Genomic DNA, 20,964 nt, shown 5'->3' with positions numbered 1-20,964 from the left:
GTGAAAGTCACTGGATAGCGGTCAAGAATATTCTTAAGTACTTGAGAAGGACTAAAGAATATTTCTTGATATATGGAGACGATGACGAGCTAGCTGTAAAGGGTTACAATGATGCTAGCTTCCAAACTGACCAGGATGATTATCGATCGCAGTTTGGGTTCGTGTTTTGCATAAATGGTGGTGTTGTGAGCTGGAAGAGTTCGAAGCAGGACACAGTCGCTGATTCTACAACAGAGGTCGAATATATTGCTGCATCAGAAGCAGTAAAGGAGGCAGTTTGGATCCGTAAGTTCATTACTAAACTTGGGGTGGTTCCTAGCATAGCTGATCCCATAGAGCTCTATTGTGACAACAATGGAGCAATAACACAGGCTAAGGAACCTCGCTCACACCAGCAGACCAAACACATACTACGACACTTCCATCTCATTCTATATATCATCGATAGAGGAGATGTGAAGATTTACAGAGTACCCACTGAGGCTAACATCGCAGATCCCTTGACCAAGGCTTTGGCACAGAGAAAGCATGATGGTCACACTAGGTCATTAGGCCTTAGAGCCTATACTGATTGGCACTAGTGCTAGTGGGAGATTGTTAGTTAGAGCCCTAGAGCCAATCATTTGATGATTATTGTATGAACTCATTGTATCATATTCTTATGTATATAAAGGCATTTGTTTATGGTTATTGTGCTTACTTGTATTGGTGTCAAATAACTAAGTATAATAGTGTCCTTGAGTAGAAAGTTCTTACCTATATCGATCGATTGGTTGAATCGATATTGAGATGATATAGGGAACACTATTCTTAATCATTCCTAGTCAAGTATTAACATTCGGGGACAATGTTAATGCGACGAGACTTGCATGTAGGTCAACTTGATGACTTGATCTCACAAGTCATGGATATGGAGATATCAAGTTGACACATGGGTATGCATTGGAGAATGTATACTGAATGACCCGCCATGAGAAAGTATCATGGATCGTTATATGAGTGTCATATACTTTCTCATGTGGCTATTAGTATGACTATTAGTCATTGGACCTGAAGTCACCATGGTTCCCTACATAAGGAGTTACATACTTTGTCTTCGTCAAATGTCACCCGTAACTGGGTGGACTATAAAGGCGATTACTGGGTATGTAACAAATTATGCGGAGGGATGTGAGTGATGTAGATGAGATCTATCCCTCCTATATGACGGGAGTGACATCATTATTCTTGATAGAATGAGACCACTAAGTGCATAACCATGCCCAAATGAGTCAATATGAGATGTTGAGCTCATTTGATTGAGTGAGTCTACTTGGGATTCAAGATTTAGATTGATTAGAGGATGACACGGTCTATGCTTCATATTGATCAATCTAGATGTCAAAGATAGAAGGACACTTGTCACATATTATGAAAAGTCACAATTAGTAGTCACAAGGTGATGTTGGATCTCAACATTCTTGTAACTTGGGTAGTAATGATGTGTTGCTAGATACCGCTCATTACTTATGCTTCTAAATGGGTTTAGGAGCATTGCCAACGTTACAAGAACCTATAGGGTCACACATAAAGGGCAATTAGATGGAGATTAGGTTCATTTGATGTACCTAGAGGATTAGGTTCATATGATGAACCAAATTGGATTAAGAGTAATCCAAAGTAAACTAATTGAGTTGGACTCAATTTGGTTCATGTGTTAAATGAGTCTAATTTGGACTTAGACTCATTGAGCCAATTTAATTCAATGAATAGAGATTCATTAAATTAAAATTGACTTGAACCAATGGTTAGATTTGATCAACCATGGGAGAGAAGTGGTCAAGTTTGACTTGACTTGAGAGGAAGATGAAAGGTCAAGTTTGACTTGACCATTGCCACCTCATTTGTGTGTTGACATTAAGTGGACTAATTATGATGTGCCACATCATCAAGGCTAGCACATATGTGTGCCACCTCATGAGGGAGATCAAGAGTTGTGACTCTTGATATCCCATGGAGGTTTAAAAGCCATCTTGAAGTGGTCGGCCACTTTACTCAAGGGTGAGTTTTCATTTTGGTTTTGTAACCTCCTCCTTCTTCCTCTCTACCTTTCTTCTCTCCCTCTCCTCCACCATTACTGATCCTTTAAGGTTGCTATCACATCTTTAGAGGTTCTCTCCATCGTTTTGTTCGTGTGGATACACATAGAGGGTTGTACACTTGACAACCTTGAGATTCGGCGAACCTTGGACGAGCGGGATTTGCGAAGGGCATCACATCAAGGGTAAACTCTTTTCTTTGTAGATATAGAGTAGATCTAGGTTATAGAAACTCGTACACGTAGAAAATTTTTGTTTTATAACTTCGCACGGATCGGGTGGCATGGGATTCGGGGTTTCTGCAACGCAAAAAGCGATTTTTGCGGCCCGAAAAACCCAACAGAATCCGACCACCACTAGATCTCCAAGAGAGGGAAGAGGTTTGGCCAATGAAGAAGAAAGAAAAGGAAGAGAGAAAAGCAATAGGGTCAGCCACCACCAAGGAGGAAAAGAGAGGAAGAATAGAAGAGAGTTATTGTTGGGACTTTCGAGCCGCAAAAACCGCTTTTTGCGTTGCGAAAACCCTGAAGTCCCATGCCACCGGATCCGTGCGAAGATAAAAATTTTCATGTACATGTTTTCTAATCCTAGATCTACTTTATATCTACATGTTAAGATGTATACCTTTGATGCGAAGCCCTTCGCTTATCCCGCTCGTCCAAGGTTCGCCGGATCTCAAGGGTGTTAAGTGAGCATCCCTATATGTGTATCCACACGAACAAAAGGATGGAGAAGAAACCTTAGAGTGTGCTAGCACTCATGGAGGTTTCGGCCAAGGAGGAGGAGAGGGAGAAAGATGAGAGGAGGAAGAAGATGGAGTTACACAAGCACATCCAATGCACACTTAAGTGGTCGGCCACTTAATGGAGGAGTTTTTATCTCCATGGTATACCAAGGATCACAACTCTTGGTCTCCCTCATGAGGTGGCACACACTCATGTAACCTTTGATGATGTGGCACATCATCATTGGCCGGCCCTATGCCAAGTCACAATAACATGACATTTGGCCAAGTCAATGTCAAGTCAAACTTGACTCTTCATCTTCCCTCTCAAGTCAAGTCAAACTTGACTTAAATTCTCCCATGGTTGATCAAATCCAACCTTTGATTCAAGTCAATTTAATTTAGTGAATCTCTATCCATTAAATTAAATTGATTCAATGAGTCATAACCTAAATTAGACTCATTGGACACATGAATCAAATTAAGTCCAACTCAATTAGTCTAGTTTGGATTACTCTTAATCCAATTTGGTTCATCACATGAACCTAATCCTGTAGGTACATCAAATGAACCTAATCTCCATCTAATTGCCCTTTGTGTGTGACCCTATAGGTTCTTGTAACGTTGGCAATGCTCCTAAACCCATTTAGAAGCATAAGTAATGAGCGGTATCTAGCAACACATCATTACTACCCAAGTTACAAGAATGTTGAGATCCAACATCACCTTGTGACTACTAATTGTGACTCTTCACAATATATGACAATGTCCTTCTATCCTTGACATCTAGATTGATCAATTTGAGGCATAGATAGTGTCATCCTCTGATCAATATAAATCTTGAACTCCAAGTAGACTCACTATAATCAAATAAGCTCAATATCTCATATTGACTCATTTGGGCATGATCATGCACTTATTGGTCTCACTCTATCAAGAATAACGATGTCACTCCCGTTATATAGGAGGGATAGATCCCATCTACATCACTCACATCACTCTGCATAATTTGTTGCATACCCAGTAATCGCCTTTGTAGTCCACCCAGTTATGAGTGACGTTTGACGAAGTCGAAGTATGCAACTCCTTATATAGGGAACCATGGTAACTTCAGGTCCAAGGACTAATAGTCATACTAATAGCCACATGAGAAAGTATATGACACTCATATAATGATCCATGATACTTTCTCATGGCGGGTCATTCAGTATACATTCTCCAATGCATACCCATGGGTCAACTTGATATCTTTATATCCATGACTTGTGAGATCAAGTCATCGAGTTGACCTATATGCTAGTCTCGTCGCAATAACATTGTCCCTGAATGTTAATACTTGACTAGGAAACTAGGAATGATTAAGAGTAGTGTTCTCTATACCATCTGACTATCAATTCAACCAATCGATTGATATAGATAAGAAACTTCTACTCAAGAACGCTATTATACTTAGTTATTTGGCACCAATACAAGTAAGTATAATAACCAAAACAAATGCCTTTATATACATAAGAATATGATACAATGAGTCCATACAACAATCATCACATGATTGGCTCTCGGGCTCTAACTAACAGTTATGTCTCATGAAGGCACCCCTACCCTCTTTTTTATATCCTTGGTCATGGAAAATAAGGAAATTTAATTATAATTAAAATCTCCTTATTTTCCTTGCCAATGGCTATTAAGGAAATTTTAATTAAAACTTCCTTTCAAACCTCTTCATGGTCGGCTACCTTATGCCTCACAAATAAGGAAAGTTTCGAACACAAAATTAAAACTTCCTTATTTGCTTTCAGAAAATTTTAAAAATAAACTTTTCTCTTTTTGAATCCCTTCATGGTTGGTTATAAAAGAAAACTTTTATAATTTAAAATTTATCTTTTAAACATGTGGATGATTTACAAAAAAGGAAAGTTTTCACCAAAATTAAAATCTTCCTTTTAAAACTACAAATAAGGAAAGAGATTAAACCCTTCTCTTAATCTTTTGTAGAAAGCTATAAAAGGAAAGATTTAAATTTTAAACTCTATTTTAAACCATAGCTTCCATATCAGAAAAATTTTAAAAATAAAATTCCTTTTAATTTAATTTGGTCGGCCACACCAAGCTTGGGTTCAAGCTAGGGTTTGCCACTATCTTGCACCCATGTAACTAGCTTTGGCCGACCCTAGCTTGGACTCCAAGCTAGCTTGGCCAGCCACCTTAGAATGGATAAGAAGGTGGGTATAGGTGGGTATAATATTTTATAAATAAGAGGCTACGAAAGGGACTGAGAGGAGAAATTGGTTTTGGTCTCCTGATGAAATTAAGCATCCCGTGTTCTCCCCGAACTCACAACTTAATTTCATCAACAATAATTCATACCACTAAAGAAATATTATTGAACTATTGCACCAATCCCAAATTACATTTTGGGCTCCTTCTTATTATGAGTGTGTTAGTCTCCCTGTGTTTAAGATATCGAATGTCCATTAATTAAATGAGTTACTGACAACTCACTTAATTAATATCTTGTTCCAAGAGTAGTACCACTCAATCTTATCGTCATGTCGGACTAAGTCCACCTATAGGGTTTACATGACAATCCTTATGAGCTCCTCTTGGGAACATTATCAACCTAGATTACTAGGACACAATTTCCTTCTATAATCAACAACACACACTATAAGTAATATTATTTCCCAACTTATCGGGTTTATTGATTTATCGAACTAAATCTCACCCATGGATAAATTAAAGAAATAAATACTAAATATATGTGTTTGTTATTATATTAGGATTAAGAGAACACACTTCCATAATAACAGAGGTCTTGTTCTTTTATTTAGTCAGTATAAAAAGAAACTATCTCAAATGGTCCTACTCAATACACTCTAAGTGTACTAGTGTAATTATATAGTCAATATAAACTAATACCTAATTACACTACGACCTTCCAATGGTTTGTTCCTATCCATCTAGGTCATGAGCAACTGTTTATAATTTATAAGGAACTGATAACATTATCTTCTGTGTATGACACCACACACTATGTTATCTATAATATAAATTAAATGAACAACTGTATTTAACAAATAAACACAGACATTTGACCAATGTGATTCTTTATTCAAAATAAATGTTTACAAAAGCTAGGCTTTTTGTATACACGCTAACACTTGTGACAGGAGGTACTCTGCTGAAAACCCGAACTCTCTAGATTACTTCTTCACTTGATAGCATACTTAGTTACTGGCAGGGGAAGTACTCTGATACATCATCGCGGAGTGGTATTTGGTAATAATTTAGATTGTCCAACAATCATATAAGTAGAGAACTAAGGAAGGGTAAATTCATAGCATAACATCCACCATTACAATAAAGCCAACGACCTAGAACATTCACTGAACTAAGGACTTCCTCAATTTACTTTCTTTTACTTTCACATTTTAGTTGAAAATCTCAAAACAAACACTTATCAATTTTTGTCTATCTAAATTCGAAGTGTAAAACCAACTAGCATTTAATCAGCAGTCCTCGTGGGATCGACTTATAAATTTTATTACTTGACGACGACCGTGCGCTTGTGGTTTATCACACCAAAAGACCAATGTGACTAAGGCTTCAAAGAAGCCAAAGAAAGTCATTAAGAAGGTTACAAAGAAAGTTATTTCTAGAGTTGACCAAGAGAAATCTAGCATGACCAAAGCTTCTAAGAAGCCTAGGAAGGTCATTAGGAAGCTATCAAGGAAAGTTATTCCTATTGAATACCTAGAACACCCAAGGAGTACTAATCAGTTTTGAGTTCCTAGGAGTGTGTTCTCTACACCCTAGATGAGTTTAGAGCATGTCAACTCTAATTGGAAGGGTAGGTAACATAACCTTGAAGAAGTTGACACTTGAAGGGCATTTTCAAGGTAGTTGTACTCTTTGAAAATGAAAAAGGATTAAGTGTTTACTCTATGGAAGAGTAAAATATGCCAAAAATTTAAGGAATTGGACTTAATTTAAATTGGCACAAATAAGAAAAAGGCAAAAGAAATGTCAAGTTATGTTTTGACATTTTCTTAGAAGGAAAAGGGAGCAATCTATGATTAATCTTAAGTTAGTAAATTTTTAGAGATACTTAGATAGATAATCTAGGTATATTTATTTATGCTAAATAGCCATGATTACTTGCCCATCACATGTCATGCCATCATATTTTACATTCATATTTATTATGAAAAATAAAATATAAAAATACCATATCATGTCATACATACATCACATAATTATGGTAAGTTTTCTTTTGAAAATATTCATTTTGATGTATGCTATGAATCATCATGCATTACTTTTGTTTCCTTGTAATTAAGGGCAATGACATTTATCAGATGACCAATTTAACAATGCCTAGATAGATATGCATGATTCCTTAAATTAGAGCAAAACCAATATCTATATCTCACAAGAACCATAAGTTGACTTATATGTGTTTTAGTGCACATTAGATACAAGTGAGATGCTAGGATGGTGAGCAATACTCAAGATGTTGATTTAGTGCATCTTTTGAGTTTTAGTTTCATTAAAATACATAGTTATGTGTTATCTAACATTGGAAATGCTAATGTACAAGTCATGTGTATTTAGTCCAAAGAACATGGTTGGAAATTGATTTTGAAAATCATTTCAAAATATATTTGAAAAACCTTGGTGAAGTCTATCTTTTGATAGCAATTACTATTGAAGAGTTGGATACAAACTTGGAAGATACATTGAAGTTCTTCAAGGGTTTCCAATTTTATGTCAATCTTTGAAAATAAGATGTATTTTTTTAGAAAACTATTTTCCATGATAGGACGTGCCTTAGATAATGTCTACAAGAATTTTTATAATTTTTAGAATTTTATAGAATTTTTGGGGTATTTTTGAAATTCGGTTGAAATCAATTTCAGAAATAAAAAATGGTAATTGATTAGGCTAGTCGATTACCACATCATAATCGATCAGGACAATCGATTAGGTGAGTTTCCATAAGTACAGTAGCTCATGGAATCGATTATAGCAATCAATTAAAGGCCTTAATCGATTACAACAATTGATTGGTACTCGGGAATCGATTAAATCTCAACTTTAATCGATTACGGTTGGTCTTAAGCGACTATGGGCTTTGTTTAAGCACTTAGAATCCTGATTTCAACTTAAATAAGTTTATTTGAGTTGAATAAGCCATGTTTAGTAGTGCTAACCATTCCTAATCCTAGGAAGTACTTAGATAAGCATTTAAGGGTAGTTTTCATGATAAAAAATAAGATTGGAATGGTTAAGAGAGACTATGTTAAAGTTTAATATAAGGTTTACATTCAATTTGATTATTGAACCTTGATACTTCAAAATTTTAGGTTTCCTAAAGTTTTAGGATTTTCAAGTCATTGTTGGTGTAATGACAAAAGTTTAGAGCATGCCTTGAGGTGAAGCTACTCCTTAAAGACATGATATTTTTTTCATACCAAAACAATGGAAGGCTTTAAATCTTCATTGTAATGGGTGAATGCTCTAAGATGAGCATTTGGCCGTAATGAAGGATATGAGACCTTTATTGTGACGTTGTGAACAACAAGTGAGGTTGTGAACAACATGTAGAAAACTCTTCAAGGGGAGAGTTTTTTATGTGTGCCAAAGGGGGAGAATGTAGGATTTAAGTTAGGAAACCTTCATTACCCAAAGGGAATGCTACCTCTTGAAAAGGGTGAGAATGAAGAAACCCTCATTCATGCTTTGTCATGAAGAAGAATTTGAGGTTATGGGATTAGCCTTACTTAAACGTATTGTCAAATATCAAAAAGGGAGAGATTATTGGTGTAATCCCTTACGTCAAGGTTGACCAGTTTGACTAAGCTTGAATTGGCTCAAGCTTGAGTTTTGATTATTGACAATGTATGGAGATTGCAGTTGCAATTGTCTGTGTAGGGAGATTGTTAGTGTAATTCCCCTCTAGTCAAGGTTTGACTAGTTTGATGAGAAGAAGAGTCAAGTAGGTTAAGGTTGACCAGACACTTGATTGGGAAAGTTCTAACTGGAAGTTAGGCAAGATCAAGTCTAATTAGAAGGTTGGCAGAAGAAGAAAATCTAAATGGGTCAGTGTTGATCGGACATTTGGTGTGGAAAGTTCAGGTGAGTAAAGTAAGGTGAAAAACCCTAGTGAGTGAAGCTAGGCAGAAGAAAAATCGTGGTGAGTGAAGGAAGGTAAAAAGCCCTAGTGAGTGAAGCTAAGCAGAAGAAAAATCCTGGTGAGTGAAGTCAGGTGAAAGTCCTAGTGAGTGAAGTCAAGCGAAAGTCCTAGTGAGTGAAGCTAGGTAGTGAGAAAGTCTTGGTGAGTGAAGCCAGACATGCTTGTGAAAATCCAGGGGGGGTCAAGTTAACAGAACACTTGGTGATTAGAAGTCCAAGTACGTTAAAGAATTAACTAGATACTTGGCATAAGAAGAAAAGTCCAAGTGGGTCAAAGGATTGACCAGACACTTGGTGAAGAAGTCCCAGCAGGTCATGTTTGACCAGATGATAGGTAATGAAAAGTCCCAATAGGTCATGCACTACAAGAATATATGCTTTTAATGACATTTGAAAGTGTCATCATATACTACTTATACTGACACTTTTGATATAGTGACATTAAGTAAAAATATCCTCTATAGTGATGTCGTCTAAAGCCTTATGACATTTCTTAATGCCATTATAGCATAAAAATAATCACATCACTGATGTCATGAATAATTGTTATAGTGACAAAAAAGTGTCACTATAAGATTTGTAATGACACTCATACATGCCTTATTATTATAGTAATGATGACGAATTTATATGTCCTTTAAAATCATTTATTATGACAACTATAAGTGACTTGTATTTTATTTATAGTGACAATAAAAAATGTCACCAATGATAATTTATAAGGTTAATTTAAAATGCCTCATTATGTAATTTATAGTGACACTTACAATGACATTTTTATGTACATGATTTGATGATTTGGTGTTCTATTGTGACCTAAAAAAATATCATATATTATGAAATACGTCATCAATTTTCAATATTTTCATGATATAATATTCACACGTAACAAATCAACATAAATATAAATAAAAAATTTAAAATAGAAATTAAAGTATTAATCAATAATTGCCATTAATTTTGCAATCATTAATGTGCTGACAAACTTGTCACCTCAGAAAATATCTATACACTAACAAATCTATCCAATGTATTGAATTTATAAGAACTAACAAAAAAAAAATTAAATCTCGTGAAACAAAACATAACCAAACATCTTCATTCTTCAACAAAGTTTTGTGGTGCATCTTCATTCTTCAACTATCACATATTCTAGTCGCCTACAATAAAAAATTCATATATTTGTGTAAATAAAAGAAATTTAGAGTAGCATAAAATAAAGAGATTAAATTTAATTCAAACTAGTGATATCATACCAAATGATAAATTGGGAAAGCTCTACATCATCAATGTGAAATCATAACATATTGGAAAGAAATATGAAACCAATATACATTAGAAGGGATTGCTAGCTATTATTCTTGAATATTAAAGCCTAGCATAAAATTACAACTTTCTATAAATTTATTAACCAAACAATCTCTAGTGCAGTGGAAGCCACACAACCTTTTCTCACTCTTCCATTCAGATTTAAAAGAAAATAAAAATAGGAAAAACTTTTTGAAACATTGTAGTTCTAAGAAAGTGCCACAAATAAGGTCAAATATACACATAATAGAGATAGAGAAACTAGAAACTAAAGAAAAATAAAAAGACAACACACATCAACGAAACTAAAAATCTAACCTCATGTTTTTTGAAGTTGGAAAGATGAAAATTCTTGCTATTGTGTCACAAAACTCAAATGCACCTAGTAGAAGTCTTCTTCATTAACTGTCAACTGCAAATATAATTGATATTAGTTTAAAAAGATACCAACATGACGAGCATATACAATAAATAGTAGTTAATTAAAAGATTGTATATCATACCAGATGACAAGGCCAAGCTATCAATCTTCCAAGTGCATCCTTGAACCTTTGTAAAAGATCATATGACATAATCAAATTCTCTTCCCATTATAGGACAACTAGAACTTGTATTCACACCAATTTGGCCCCAACACCTGTCTTCCTACTTCAGTATTCGGATCCATACTATGAACAACTCTTTTTGCCATAATTTTTGTCAAATCAAATAGACTTTTATCGAGACATAACATCCCATCTACGTGAAAATGCAAAGAGAAGGTTTTGATGAAAACAAATATGGCATACCATCATCAACAATAATTATGCTAAAAAGAATATACATTATCACTTAATCTAATTGAATTCTCAACTTCTCACAATAAGCAACAATACAAAGAATGAATTAATTACAAGAACTCAAACTCAGACAAAGCATTAGTAGGGCTAAACTAAAACAGCAAAGAGGTAGCAAAATCTTACAAGATGTAAGAAGCTATATTCCATCTCATCATTGAAATAGTTGTTGCTGAGAACAACATATAGCTTTCAACATGCTGCTGAAAAAGTTGTTGAGAACAGTAAATAAATAATGGTTGTTGCAGAGAACAACTTATAGCTTTCAAGTAAGCAAACTCCAACTCATTATACCACATCAAACAATAAATAATATCAAAATAAACAACGAAATTCAGCAGTAAAGAATAAAATCAATAAAATACTAATCTTTAGCCATTTATGTTTGCATTAGAAAATGAAAAATCTAGGAAATTCTCAAGTCCTTTTCTGTATTCCTTAGTTTGTCTCGGCAAAAACATCCAACCTTTATCCATCACAATTTCAATAAAAAGATCTACTAAAACTAGTTCAAAAAAAAATAAGATTCAGTCAAAAACACAATTACTAACATAGAAACTGAAAATTTTATTTGTGAACAACTCAAAAACATTGAATATTTCATAAGCTGCAAACATGTGATCAAATAGATTCAATCACTGTGATAAACATGATAAGTCAATACAATAACATGATTTCAATGTCTTAACAGATGTATGTTTAGTTATAGTTTTGGAAAACATAGAAAAGTCCATTATCCTTCCTACAAGCTAATTTTAATCTTAAAAAGTCATGACATGACAGTAAAAAATATTTTTATACTTATCATTAAAGAGCAAAGTCTAATAAAATATATAAACAAAATGTACCAAAAATACAAGATTTACTGAAGGTTGTGTCTAGGGGTATTGTAGTATATGTGTTCATCTTAATATGATTGGTATAGACATTGTTACATTTAGGAAAGTTAAGATGCACATAGATGAGATAGGATAAGCACCAAAGAAATCATGCCTCACCTGATTACAAAGGATTACCAAAGAAATCATGCACCAAAGTTCATCTTAATATGATTGATGTTATGAAGATGTAGTTAATTAAACAAATTACAAAATAATCAAGAACGTTGCTATTCATCTTAATATGCACCAAAGTTCATCTTAATATCATTGTTGTTCATCTTAACAAGGAAAGCCGAGAGAAGAGAGGTAGAGACTGGAATCTACCTTAAAACTTCCTTCAGACCGAAACAAAATCAAGAAAGTATCGAAGCAAGAAAAACAGAGCGCATAGAAATTACAACAAGAAATCACATAGTGCACAGAAATCAACAAAATTGACCTTAACAAAATTACAACCTCTTTACCACCTAAAATCATAGAAATCAACAAGAAATCAATTGTAAATCTTCAAAAAAAAAAAAAAAAAAAAAGAGCGCACAGAAACTTGCAACCTAGGGCTTCAGATCACTAGACGATGGAAGATAAAAGAATAAGGACCTCGGCAGGGCAGACGACGTTGGTGGCAAACGACAGGGCAGATGGTGCTGGCGGCAGATGGCGGGGCAGACAATGTTGGTGGAAGACAACGGGGCAGACAACGCTTGTGACAGACGACGGGGCAGACGACGCTGGTGGCAGACGGCAGGGCAGATGGCATTGGTGGTAGAGTGGAGGAGTGTCGGGCAGGGGCGACGAGAACCACGGGAGGGAGAAAAGAAAAATTAGGGCTTCGTGTAGTGTGTGATTTTTATGAAGGGGGGAGTGAGGAAAAATATTGGGCGGAAAATTAAAGATTTTTTAAGTGGCATTAGATAAAGATGTCCTAATAACGTATCTAATTAGATTTTTCATTTAATTATTTTTTTATTTTTAATCAATGTCATAATATATATAAATTAATGACACTTTTTAATAAATGTCATTAAGAAAATGTCAGGAAAACTATTTATTCTTGTAGTGATGGTTGACCAGATGTTGGGTAAAGGAACCCTATACTTCTATTTGGAAGTTAGAGTTTGGTAATCGACTAGGTTAGTCGATTACCAAAGCTTAATCAATTAAGGTAATTGATTAAGTAATTTTCGCGAAATGCACAGAGAGGTTCGTAATTGATTAGGTCAATCGATTACAAATGATTAATTGATTACGACAATCGATTAAGCCTGGATTTCATGAATATACATAGTTTGGTAAGCGATTAAGCAGGAAAGCTTAATCGCTTACAGGCTATTCTCGCTCGAATAGAAGGCTTCCTAATCGATTGGTCTAATTGATTAGGAAGGCTTAATCGATTAAGCTTAAAAAAACTAGTCGGTATTAGCCCGATAAAAGGCATTCGCGTATACTATTTCATCACTCTTAACAGAACGCTCTCCGATCTTCTTCACCGAGCTCATGTAAACATCACTGTCTGTTCTTGAGGCTCTTTGGGGACAAATGCTATTGCACTTCCAAGGTCAAGAGGCGTTTCCAAACAAGAAGAAGAAGCATGTTTGGGTTTTATGTTGTAAATCTTGTAAGATTTATTATTGTATTAGCCTCTTTTGTTCTTCTTCTTGTATTTCTGTATTGAGAGCTTGTATCAGGTTTCTCTACCTCTGGATTATTTCTGAGAAGAAGTGTTTCATAGTGGAGAGTGTGCATGAGAGTCGGATCATTGGATTAGTCACCTCTTCTTGAGGTGGAAACCAAGTAAATCCATCTTATTAGCATTGGGGAGCTTTGCATCAAGTTTATCCGCTGCACATCATCATCGACACGGTGCGAGAATCTATTCACCCCCCTCTAGGTCTGAAGTATACCAACATTGTTCATCCTCCTAATATCTCACTTGTATCTATTGTGTACTAAAACACATACAAGTCATATTATAGTTCTTGTGAGATGTAGATATTGGTTTTGCCCTAATCTAAGAGATCGTGCATATCTATCTAGGCATTGTAAAATTTGATCATCCACCTAAGATGTCATTTGTTGATAAATGTCATTGTCCTTAATTACAAGGAATTTAAAATAATGCATGATGATTTATGACATACATCAAAATGAATATTTTTCAAAAGAAAAACTCTTTTAGCTACATGATGTATGTATGACATGACATGATATTTTTATATTTTTCATAACAAAAATGAATACAAAATATGATGTCATGATATATGATGGGAAACCAATCATGACATTTTTGCATAAATAAATATACCTAAATTATCTATCTAAGTATCTCTAAATATTTACTAACTTAAAATTAATCCTAGATTGCCCTCATCTCCCTAGGACAATGGCAAAATCTCAACTTGGTATTTCTTTTCTTTTCATATTTGTGCCAATTTTAATTAAGTCCAATTCCTAAAATTTGGCATATTTTACTCTTCAAAAGAGCAAACACATAGACCTTCTCATTTTCAAGGAATACAACTACCTTGAAAATGTTCTCCAAGTGTCAACTTCTTCAAGGTTGGGCTAACTACCCTTCCAATTGGAGCTGGCACTCTCTAGACCCATCTAGGGTGTAGAGAATACATTCCTAGGAACCCAAAATCGATTGGTGCTTTTTGGATATTCTAGGTATTCAGTAGTAATGACTTCCCTTGATACCTTCTTAATGACCTTTCTAGGCTTCTTAGAAGCCTTGGTCATGCTTGACTCCTCATGGTCAACTCTAGGGATAACTTCCCTTGTGACTTTCTTAGTGACATTGTTAGGCTTCTTTGAAGCCTTGGTCACATTGGTTTTTACAAGGTTAATCTAGGGAGGACCTCCCTTGTAGTCTTGACTTGACCACTTGACTTAGGGTTAGTCACATATCTATATGGAACTCTATGATAAGAAGGCACATACTTCTTGGTTTTAGGTTTATAACACAACCCTCTCCTACCATTGGATGATTCTTGCCTATTTTGACCTAGATTTGACTTCTTTGACCCTTTGACACTAATTCTCAATTTTTCTAGGGCCCTCTCTAATTTTCAAGTTTTTACCTCAAGACTTGATTCTCCTCCATTAATTCCTCAAATTTTGATTTCTCCTTAAATCCTTTAGTTTTCTTTTTCTTAGGCATGTATCTAAAATTCTTAAAGTTATTGCCTAAGTTATCTACCTTCCTAGCCTTAGGTAAGGTAGTTTTCACATGATAAGCTACGTATTTTTCTTTGACCCTATCATGCATCCTATTTTCATGATAAATAGTATTAAAATGGTCTAAATTATTCCTAGCATGATTTTTATCATTACTTAAAGGAATTGCTTCAATCAATGATACCTTGGATTTGCTCTTGAGAGCTCTCCCTTGACTTATGCTTCCTCCTTTAAGCTTGGTAGATTTCTTCCCTTTTGGACATTGACTCTGATGATATCCTCTTTAATTGCAAGAGAAGTACATAATGTGCTCCTTGTCTTTGTGTACCATGGGACCGACCTTCTTTGGCTTCTCCTTAACCTTGGGTGACATTTGACCCTTCTTCTTGATAAACTTAGGACACTTACTTTTGTAATATTCTCTTTCCCTACATTCAAAGCATATAATATGATCTAACAATTTAAAATTTTTATACCTTCACATGTAGAGATGATATTTTATCCTCCATTTGATTTTCTTGACTTGTGGAGGTGACATCATCTTCCTCTCCATTTGACTCAGAAGTAAAGACCTCTTCTTGTTTCGGTGTCAATGAATGATACTCCCCCTTAATCCTAGAGGTGGAGGCTTATTCATATTCATCCTCATGCACGTGAAACAAGGAGTACACTCCTTTGCCTTTGTCTCCATGCTCTCTCAAGAATGTCTCTTCTTCACTTTCTTCATCTTCGGATGTTGAGCATCTCTCAACCTCTGACTATCTTTCTTTTTATTTTTGATCCAATGAGTTGCTCTCTTTGGATTCTTCTTGACTTGGTGTAATGGAGGATTCTTCATGAATATTTTTCACTTTGCTCCAAAACTCCTTGGCATCTTAGAATTCTCTAATCTTGCATATGATTGTGCTTGACAATAAATTAACCAAAACTTTGGTTATATTATCATTTGTCTCACACCTTTGAATTTTCTCATTGCTCCAATGACTTCTCTTGATGATTTTCCCTTTGTTATCCCTTGGAGTCTCAAATCCATCCATTAGAGTAAACCATTTCTCTATCTCCATCATGAAAAAAATTTTAATTCTTGATTTTTAAGAATCAAAGTTTGACGCTATAAATGGTGGAGGTGCTCGTGTGTCATATCGAAATCCATCTTGAAAATTCATATTTAAGTTGAGCTCTTTTGATGAAGTCTTTAACTTTGTTGACTTTAGGACTTCAACTTCTTCCTCTAGTTCGTTGTCCTTCCGGTGATGAGTCTGGTGAAGAGCGGTCTCGCTCTAATACCACCTGTTGGGACACATTGGGAACTAGAGGGAGAGGGTGAATAGCTCACTTCACTTGATCGATGAGTTATTGTAGCAGAAAACACTCAAGCAAATACTAATACAAAAGATTTATTTGGTATCCACCTCAAATGAGGTGACTAATCAAGGATCTGGTCCTCTCTCACACATCTACTATGTAAATCCTCCTTCTTGGAAATAATCCGTTGGCGGAGAAACCTCGTACAAACTCACACAAAGAATTATAAGAAGAAGAACCAGAAGAAGCTAATACAATATGAAATCATATAACATTTACAATAAATAAAACCCTAACTTCTTACTTCTTCCTTATAGACACCTCTTGATCAACTTGGAAGTGCAGCAACACTTCTCCCTAAATCTCCAAGAGTCTGGTGTGAAGTCATGTGAGCTCAGTGAAGAGAGTCGGGGAAGAGATCTGGTAAACAGTATACGTAAACCCCTTTTCTACCTGCATAACGACTATATTTTCAACCTTAATCGACTATCCCAGTTGATTAAGTCTTGCTGAATCGATTAGTCAGATCGATTCAGCAATATTCTATTCGATCGTGAGAAATAGCTTAAACGATTAACTTAATCGCTTAATCTTCGAACAAAAACATTCTATTCGAAGCAAAAGAGGCCATAAGCGATCGCTCTAATCGCTTACGTTATGTCTAATCGATTGACTTAATCGATTAGACACCTCTGTTCTCTCTCGTCAAACTAGCTCTTAGACTAATTGACATAAGTTAATATTGGGATTAATAAAAATAATAATAATTGAAAAAAATATTTCATTTATTATTAAAAGAAATCTCAATTATTTATATTTTACTTTTAATATTATTATAACAATTATAAATTCATAACTACTATAATATAAAAATATAAATAAATTATTTTATAACAATTATAATTTATAAGTATTATAACATATAACTCCAATTATAAACAACACTAATAAAACTGTCATAGCAATATTCAATCTTTGAGGATGGACTAATCAATATTAATAACATTAGTATAATTTTATAACATGAATATTTCATTTTTGTCAGTATTATATTGTAATAATTAAAACATCAAAACTTTTATAATTATGTTTGCAATTAGTAATAATAGTTAAAATTGTACAGTTGTAATTGTGATCTTGCAGTTAGGCTTTTTAAATGGTTAATCAGACATTTAAGATTTAAATCTTAAGATTTGGCTGAAGCAGGGATTTTATAAAAAAAAATTGAAACATAATTCAAAAATCCTAAACCCGAATCTCAACCAGGATAACCCGACCAACTCGAATAACACAATTAAAAATAAATTTTTAAAAACTATTTTACTTATAATTTTATATTTTTTTATTTCAATACTTTATGATTATTATACTAACATATTAATATACATAAAAATATTTAAAATTTTAAAATAAAAATTGATTTAATTCAAAAAAATCTACTAAATTCTAATTTCAGGTTAACCCGAATCTAATCTGATCCTAAAACAATCCAAAACCCCCAATCCAAATCCAACCTGAACCCGAAAATTCTTAACCCGAACCTAATATTTTTTGAATAGACTCAGATCGAGTTGGCAGATTCGGTTCATTTTTGACACCCCTAGGTGGGACGACAATCTAAGAAAGTTAGTCGCTTGGATGAGCCTCCGTGAGTGGCTATATATATATATATATATATATATATATATATATATATATATATGATACCCTGCATAGTCATACCTGAAGGACGTTGGACAACATTAACATAGATGATCTAACGCCGCTAAAATCAAATTTTTTAATCTCTCTCTCACCTACATGCAACTCTTTTCTCTCTTCTACATACAAGATGGTACTAGTTTTTATAAATCAGTACCAATATGGAGCTGATTTTTACAAACTAACACATAGGTGGAACTGACTTTAAAGACCAACTCCAATGTGTTGGTCTTTAAAGACCAGTACTAACGTTGGTGTTGGTCTTTAAATACCAGTATGTTGGAGCTACTGATTTGTGCAAACCAACACCACGTTGGTGTTAGTTTGCACAAATTAATACCATTGTTGGTGGCGGTCTTTAGAGTATGGTGTTGGTCTTTAAAGACCAGTACCAACTGTTGGTGTTGGTCTTTAGTGGTGCTGGTCTTTAAAGACTAGTACCAATAATTTGTGTTGGTCTTTGTGTTGATCTTTTATTGGTGCTGGTCTTTAAAAAGCAGCACCAACAGTGGTACTGATCTGTATAAATCAGCATCAACGTGCTGGTGGTGGTCTTTAAAAAGCAGTACGTTAGATTTGTTCTTTAATGATCAGCTCCACCTTGGGTTGGTTTAAAAAGTCAGCTCCACCTTGGTGTTGATTTATAAAAACCATAACACCTTGTATGTAGTAGAGAGACTTGCATGCAGGAGAGAGAAGAGAGTTGCATGTAGATGAGAGAGAGATTTAAAAAAAATTTAATTTTAGTAATGTTAGATCATCCCTTGGATATCGGCCATCGTCGCTTAAATAAGAATGTGTAATATATATATATAGAGAGAGAGAGAGAGAGATAATTGATAACATAAGTGGCATATGTGGACGTCATCCGTGGGAGCCTCTCGCATTAGGAGGCGTCTCAAAATGTGAGAGGTGCCCACGGTCGATGCGCACTGACATCGTTTCATTTATCTACACATTCTTAATTATTTTGTACACTCATGGACGACTAAGTGTAAATCTGATATTCAAATCCGGACTTAATTTACTATATATATATATATATATATATATATATTAAACAACTGTTAAACATTGAAGTAAAAATGAGCACAATATTCTAGATTTAGCCCTCACTGATACGGTGCATGAATGTGGAGTCTGTGAGATGATATGGAATGGAGTCAAAGCTACAGAAGGGTCAAAAGTCACGCTAGCATGGAGGTCAGAAGTCTAGCCCCCGTGGCTAGTCAAAAGTTACACCAGCCTGGAGGTCAAAAGTCTAGCCGCCGTGTCAATGCCATCGTGGAGGTCAGGAATCAGAATTACAAGGAGGTCAAGATTCCGGCCCACGTGGCTAAAGTCAAAACTTCAGTTGATGGACTGGTCAAAGGACAGTATTTACGAGTTGGGTCGGATCTGATCTCAAAGGGAATCGAAAATGGACCCGACCCACAGGGCCAAATTCAATTGAGGATCAGACCCATGGGTCAGGTATAACCAGGGATTGGGTGCGGCTAGGGGGCCAGCTTATTGATTGGATAGGTATATCGAATAGGACTTCCGATGAAGCGATACAGGTCAGGGAGCCGATCCAGTGTGCAGGTCGGGACGTTCATACCATGGATAACAGCGGACAGATGCAGGTTAGGGAACTGATCCAGCGTGCAGGTCGGGACGTTCATACCATGGATAACAGCGGACAGATGCAGGTCAGGGAACTGATCCAGTGTGCAGGTCGGGACGTTCATACCATGGATAACAGCGGACAGATGCAGGTCAGGGAACTGATCCAGCGTGCAGGTCGGGATGTTCATACCATGGATAACAGCGGACAGATGCAGGTTAGGGAACCGATCCAGCGTGCAGGTCGGAACGTTCGTACCATGGATAACAGCGGACAGATGCAGGTCAGGGAACTGACCCAGCATGCAGGTCGGAACGTACATGCTCTGAATAGCAATAAGTAGATGCGGGTCGGGAATTAGACCCAGCGTGCAGGTCGAAACATACATGCCTTGGATAGCAATAAACAGATGCGGGTCGGGAATTAGACCCAGCGTGCAGGTCGGAACGTACATGCCTTGGAATAGCAATAAGCAGATGCGGGTCGGGAATCAGGCCCAGCATGCAGGTCGGAACATACATGCCTTGGAATAGCAATAAGCAGAGGCGGGTCGGGAATCAGACCCAGCGTGCAGGTCGGGGCGTACATGCCTTGGAATAGCAATAAGCAGATGCAGGTCGGGAATCAGGCCCAACGTGCAGGTCGAGATGTACATGCCTTAGATAGCAATAAGCAGATGCGGGTCGGGAATCAGGCCCAGAGTGCAGGTCGAAACGTACATGCCTTGGATAGCAATAAGCAAATGCGGGTCGGGAATCAGCAGGTTGTCGGGATGTACATCGAATGACACAGACGAAGGTGGGTCGGGAGGCCAGACACTACATGACAAATAGGCCTGCAAGGAATCGTAACCACCTGTCAGAGAACAATCATCACATGTCAGGGAATATTCCAACGGTGAGAGGCTCATACTCCTCTTGGTTCCTCCGCCAGCCTATAAGAAAAAGTCACGTGTCGACCACCGCCAGACAGAGCCTGACATCCGACATTCCCTGACATTCGCCAGGTTCCAGAAGCCTCAGTTGCAGTATAAAAAGGGATACTTTGTCCCTTACGCAGGTACACTGACTCGTCATTTCCTACCAGTCTTTTACTTTTCTTGCTTTCTCTGTGATTTCTGGGGAAAAAGTACTTGACTTGAGCGTCGGAGGGC

Source organism: Zingiber officinale, chromosome 5A, assembly GCF_018446385.1.
Source record: "Zingiber officinale cultivar Zhangliang chromosome 5A, Zo_v1.1, whole genome shotgun sequence".
Lineage (NCBI taxonomy): Eukaryota > Viridiplantae > Streptophyta > Magnoliopsida > Zingiberales > Zingiberaceae > Zingiber > Zingiber officinale.
This window is presented reverse-complemented; position numbering follows the sequence as displayed.